The sequence below is a fragment of the Phyllobates terribilis genome, unplaced genomic scaffold, assembly GCF_046119375.1.
Source record: "Phyllobates terribilis strain yellow unplaced genomic scaffold, ASM4611937v1 Scaffold_11__3_contigs__length_659146591, whole genome shotgun sequence".
Taxonomy (NCBI): domain Eukaryota; kingdom Metazoa; phylum Chordata; class Amphibia; order Anura; family Dendrobatidae; genus Phyllobates; species Phyllobates terribilis.
Window position 1 is genome coordinate 467,297,097 of NW_027362771.1, and position 6,785 is coordinate 467,303,881.

At 37.9% G+C, this 6,785-nt stretch overlaps 1 long non-coding RNA gene across 1 annotated transcript in view; it reads right to left on the minus strand.

Annotated features, from left to right (window-relative positions):
• The window catches only part of LOC141165242 (uncharacterized), a 414,314-nt gene extending 411,798 nt beyond the window's left edge, over window positions 1–2,516 (minus strand). The window contains exon 1 of the long non-coding RNA XR_012251110.1: window positions 2,052–2,516. This is a non-coding gene — a long non-coding RNA (uncharacterized lncRNA). The remainder of the gene's footprint in view (window positions 1–2,051) is intronic.
• Between the last annotated feature and the right edge of the window lie 4,269 nt (window positions 2,517–6,785).

The window sequence follows — 6,785 nt, forward strand, 5'->3', positions numbered from 1 at the left end:
TAAGGGTTACAAAAGCAAACAGATTCAGTTCACTTGTTGCTGTGATTTACACAAATAGATGTAAAGGAATATATCTCTCATCTATCTGTCTATCTATCTATCTATCTATCTATCTCTCATCTATCTGTCTGTCTATCTATCTATCTATCTCATATTTATCCATATTTAGCCCATATCTATCTATCTATCTATCTATCTATCTATCTATCTATCTATCTATCTATCTATTTATCTATCTATCTATCTATCTAATATCTATTCATATCTATCTATCCATATCTCTCTATCCATATCTATCTATCCATATCTCTCTATCCATCTATCTATCCATATCTATCTATCCATATCTATCTATCTATCTATCTATCTATCTATCTATCTATCTATTATCTATCTATCTATCTATCTATTATCTATCTATCTATCTATCTATCTATCTATCTATCTATCTATCCACATCTATCTATCTATCTATCTATCTCATATCTATCTAATATCTATCCATATCTATCCTATATCTATCTATCTATCTATCTATCTATCTATCTATCAATTCAATCTGTCTATCCATATCTATCTATCCCATATCTATGTATCCATATCTATCTATCTATCTATCTATCTATCTATCTATCTATCTATCTATTTATCTATCTATCTATCTATCCATATCTATCTATCCTTATCTATCCCATATCTATCTATCTATCTATCTATCTATCCCAGACTATCCATCTATCTATCATCATTACTCTATAATTATTCTAGCTATCATGCTCTAATCCATCTATCTAAGCATTTTCTCTTCTACGTATCACCGTATAATTTTTCTGTATATCATGCTATCATTTATCTTTATATTTATGCATCTATTTATTTCTTTTTCTATCTGCATGTCGAGCTGTAATGCATAACACTAAAAGACATTACTGCGTGAATATCATGTACATGCTTAACATAGCTAGTATGCTGTAGTACATTTTAGTATAGAAAGTCTTTAAACACATACATAAAGAGTACAATTCAATTCATCCAGCGAGATCAGTTGGAGTAATGATTCCAATACCATACCTATGCATTAATATCCTTTCCATATATTCTCAATAGTAATACATCAGCCTAGTAGTCAGGGAAAGGTATTCCTGTATGTAGTGGATGGAGTAATGGCACATTGCAGCACAGTCTGCACATAGCAGTGACCACACACTACACACAAGATTGATAACATGCTGGTAAAGCGCCACTCCACAATATATGTTGACAACCTAATAATCTAATTCATGTCAGCCTATTATCGGGTTGTCAGACTATTTGATATGCCTGCACGTACTCAGTGCTGCTGTAATTTTGGCAGTAGATGTGAGCAAGGAATAACATGCTCTATAATGTAAGAGGCTACTTAAAGTAAACCTCAAACCTTCTTGCATATTTTATTTGTTTTTTGACCATATGTGGTTGATCCTATACTTTGTTTTATTTACTTGAAGACAATTTTGAAGTATATATTTGCACTTTTGTGATTATCAGTAAATGATAATACAGATGCAGCAGAGCTGAGATTGTGTGCAGAATATATTTGGCCCAAATTAGTGGGATATTGTCAAAAGAGCAGCTTAATTACAGCATCACGTCTCCTACATCTGCATATAAGGCATTTGCAATAGAGCAAAAAAATCTATATTCTAAACATTTTAGAAATTAGAAAAATTACTTTAGGTTAATGAAACTTAATTTCGAGTAGTTTGATCTGAAATAAAAAAAAATGATATTTCAAAATGAAAGCGAGTAATGTGTTAATAGTAGTTTTGAGTATTATAGTGGGATTGGCTACTACGTTGGTGATTGAATACCCCAGTGATATCCAAAGGTTATCCAATGTAATTGAATTAGATGTCATGTTTTCAGATTCCCTGATCAGCCTATACAGGGGTCTTCATATAATATTAGGATATTGCTGATACATGAAAAAATACATATATGAGATGCAAGTTGTTAAATGAGAAAACCAGAGCTGGAATGTTAATGATAGCAAGCAATAAATATCACCTTACCTAATAAAACAGCAGAGATTCTCGACTGGCAGGTAGCAAATTAACTGCATCTGGTGTCAAGAGGAGTTAATTAACATTTTCTTAGATGTATTCTGTCAGTTATGGATTAAAGAGAAGCATTTGTGGATCTTCCATGTGAGCACAGAGGAATGAGAAGGATGTAGCTTGTTTTCTACTAACCGACCAATTTTTATACAATATTGTTGTTGTACAAGCTAAATGTGCCTGTGTATCATGCAGAGAACCACTTTCCCCCATAGATCTGACATCTCACTTTTAGTGCCCGCTGCTTGCTTGCTGCTAGGTAGCGCTGCAGACAGATGGATCAGCAGAAAGATAAACTGGCACATACCATAGACATAGACTTAGACAAAGCAGACATTGACCTAACCAAACCAAGCAACTGCACCAAAGAGACCTCGAAAAACTGCGGCTTCTTATGGCATAGATAAGATTTATCTTACAGCACTGATTCAGAATTAGGAATGAAAGATGAAATAGCACAAGAGGGGCTAATGTGTTTTTTCAAGCGTACCAATCGGCCTAGTGCAATGTCAAAGCCTTGGGCTAAATTTGCAGGTGGTCGAGCATCTCCTTTTCAAAAGGTTAACCTACAAAGAGCACACAAGCTCTACTCCATGTGAATGCGAGAGCAGCACCCAGGGAGCCGGGCAACAATAAGAAAATAATGACATCAACCTGACCGTGGTTAAGTACATAACACGCTGAAGGTTCACGGATGTGTGGCCCGGAACAATAAGGGGAGAGATAAAGAAGGCTGGTTGGCTAGATCCCAGCATTTATTATCCATGCTGTGAGACCAAGGGAAGGTATGATACAGGCTGCCATTTCAATTGACTGCCGGTTAATCTCTCAATTTGTGGAAGAGAAAAACAAAATAATGTATACAAAGTTCTGTTAGCGGCCCTCCATCCCTCCTTTAATGCTTTCATGTCTTTTTCTTAATTAATACATTCTTTTGCTCTTGGGTTCTCTTGTGAGAAACCACCCACCGCTGATTGCCTACCACCAACATGAAAGAGATTGGGTAACTCTTTCCCTGCCAGGCAGTATCTAACAAGACATTGCAATGTTTCAGTAATCTGGAAACCAATTGACATATTAATAAAGTGGTGGAAACAATGCCCCTGCTCTGAAGCTCCTCATATCTTTGCTGTGAAGAAACTTTGCTTCTAGACGAAGGGGTGAGTCTCGCCTTTGGAAACCATCGGAGTGATTCCTTAATATCTATTTAAAATAAAAGAACTTTCCTGCTATGATCACTACTGTAAGAATTCCTTAATATTTTCAGTAGATGTAGAAAAATATGGAAGGGGTAACTGTGTACCTTACTATTCGGCTGGATTTATAAAACCCACTAAGAAACTAGCCTCAAAATCTAAAATGAAATCCACATGCATTTTTACACATTTCAGAGCAAAATTACAACTTCCTGTAAATCCATTGCAATTTTTTTTTCTTTTAACAAAATGGCAATAACTTATAATATTTACAATTTTTGTGATTCACTAGAAACTTTTTGAAAATGTCTAGAAGAGGAGTTGTGGCTATGTGGAGTCTAAAAGTTCACCAAATTTATTAATGTCAGGGTCTAGAAGTTGGTGAAAAATATGGGTCTAAAGAAAGACAACCAAGAGGTGGCATAACTAAAAGACTCAAACAAGTCTTGGGAAGCATGGTGGCTCAGTGGTTAGCATGAGGTTTTGAGTTCAAATCCCACCAAGGACATAATTTGAAAGGAGCCTGTATGTTCTCTCCATTTTCTTCGGTTTCCTTCCACACTCCCAAAGACATACTGATAGGGTATTTAGATTGTGAGCCCCAATGGGGACAGTGATGATGATGTGGACATTAATGATGTGCATCTCACTATATTAGAATATCATCAAAAAGTTAATTTATTTCAGTTCTTCAATACAAAAAGTGAAACTCATATATTATATAGAGTCATTACAAACAGAGTGATCTATTTCAAGTGTTTATTTCTGTTAATGTTGATGATTATGGCTTACAGCCAATGAAAGCACAAAGTGAATTAAAATAATTAACAAAATACACCTGCAAATGAAGCGTTTAAAAAGGTCACTTAGTCTGTTTCAGTAAGCTCCACAATCATCGGGAAGACTGCTGACTTGACAGATGTCCAGAAGGCAGTCATTGACACACTCCACAAGGTCCCAGAGTTCCAATTTTCCTTTTGGAAATTTAGGTCCCAGAGTCTGGAGGAAGAGTGGAGAGGCCACAATCCAAGCTGCTTGAGTGAAGTTTCCACAATCAGTGATGGTTTGGGGAGCCATGTCATCTGCTGGCGTAGGTTCACTGTGTTTTATCAAGACCAAAGTCAGCGCAGCCGTCTACCAGGAAATTTTAGAGCACTTCATGCTTCCCTCTGCCGACAATCTTTTTGGAGATGGAAATTTCATTCTTCAGCGGGACTTGGCACCTGTTCACACTGCCAAAAGTACCAATACCTGGCTTTAAAACAACAGTATCACTGTGCTTGATTGGCCAGCAAATTCGCCTGACCATAACCCCATACTGAATCTATAGGGTATTGTCAAGAGGAAGATGAGACACCAGACCCAACAATGCAGACGAGCTGAAGGCTGCTATCAAAGCAACCTGGGCTTCCATAACACCTCAGCAGTGCCACAGGCTGATCACCTCCATGCCAACGCCGCATTGATGCAGTAATTAATGCAAAAGGAACCCAACCAAGTATTGCGTGTATTTACTGAACATACATTTCAAAAGGCCAACATTTTTGATTATAAAAACATTTTTCAAGCTGTTGTTATAAAGTATTCTATTTACTGAGTTAATGACTTTTGTGTTTTCATTGGCTGTAATCCATATTCATCAACATTAACAGAAATAAACACTTGAAATAGATCACTGTCTGTAATGACTCTACATAATATATGAGTTTAAATTTTTGTTTTGAAGAACTGAAATAAATTAACTTTTTGATGATATTCTAATTTAGTGAGATGCACATGTAAGCAAGTAAAATAAATAAATCAATAAAATAAATGTCTATAAAGATGAAGCAAATCTAACACACATCATACACCACTATAATGCATTTTGAGCATCTTCTATCTCAGTGTTTCCCAAACTCCGTTCGCACATCCCCAACAGATCATGTTTTCAGAGTTTTCTTAGTATTGCAAAGGTGCAATATTATTAAGGCATCAGAAACTGCCAGAGGTTCTCTCTCCTGTGCAGTACTAAAGAAATCCTGACAACACGTTCTGTTGGGGGACCATGAGGATTGAGGTTTGGGAAATACTATTCTATCTCTTCTAGATTTATGTTGTCTTTATTTTAGTCACTAGTTGTAACTCAGCCCCAAGGTTTTGAATCTGAACAATACTGTAACCATTACTATGTTACTATGTTAATTTTGGATGATTTTCCTTTAAACAAAAGTTACAATTTTAACATTCACTATTTGTTCCACAAAGATGAGGCATACCGAGGAACATCTCCTAATGACAGCTATTACACTACCCATAAAAATTGTCATCCCCAGCCTTTCCAAAGACCTTGAATGACAAATAAATATGTAGTGCCATGAAAAGTAATTCTGGATTGCCTATTTATATACCCATAGTAAATTATTTGATGGCTTCTTTTATGAACCTTCTGACTTTCCAACTTCATGCAACACAATCTCCAATGCTCAAAGAGAGAGTTCGGGGTCAATGGTTTGGATTGACACTCATCTTTCACTGATTGCAGTGATTGACATGAATAGAGACTAGTACATGCTGCTGCCTGGCTGATCAGATGAAAGTTCTTAGCAATTGAATAGAGACCATTAGAGGATTATGGAGGATGTACAGTTGTAATGGCCACTATGGCTGTTATTAGGTGGGACATGTCTTTATGATTGGTCATGTTCAACATATTGTCGTTTTTATGGCCACTGCCCTAACTGTTGTGCGATTGGACTATCCATCGGAGGAGCATCAGTGACCTGTAGGCCAGAGTGTCTTATCCATTGCAAGAGAGGTGGTGGGCTGAGGGTCAGAAAGTGACCTATAGAGATGCTGCACACACCATCACCTTGATATTACAGAAGAAGGCATGGAGGGTACCATTAAGAGCAATAGCAAAACCACGTTAACCATCTTACGATTTTGTCTTCAGTACTGCATGGCCCCAAATGCCATGTGTAGTAAATGTGGAGCCCCTGCGGGTCCAGTTGGCACAGAGGTACTGCATTTCAGCCAGAGGTGTGGTACCCCACTCTCAGGTAAGGAGGGAGTACTACCCGGGACCCACACACCTACATCCAACACTACATCACTCCCGACCAGCAGGAGGGGCAAGATGCACTTGGTCACTGCTGAGCCCTGTCCCTGGCTAGAAGGGGGGAAAGCAAGAGAGAGGGAACCATGTAGTGGGTGTGGGTGGAGGTAGAAGTTTAGGGTTCACAGAGGGTAGGAATATAAAAAGAAGGGTAGAAATTTCTAGATGAAGTTCTGCTCAGGGGAGCAGTTGAAAACAGTTCTGCTTAGGGGAGCAGTGGAGTTCTGAGGGGAGTTCTGCTTAGGAGCAGTTCAGTTCGGTCCTGCTCAGGAGAGCAGAGGAGTGTGGCCTAGTGAGAGAGGCCCAGGAGGAGGAAAGTGAGGAAAGAAGACAGGAGCAGTGAGGAAGGCTCCAGAGACACAGAAGGGATCCCAGGGGCACGGTGAGTGAAGGATG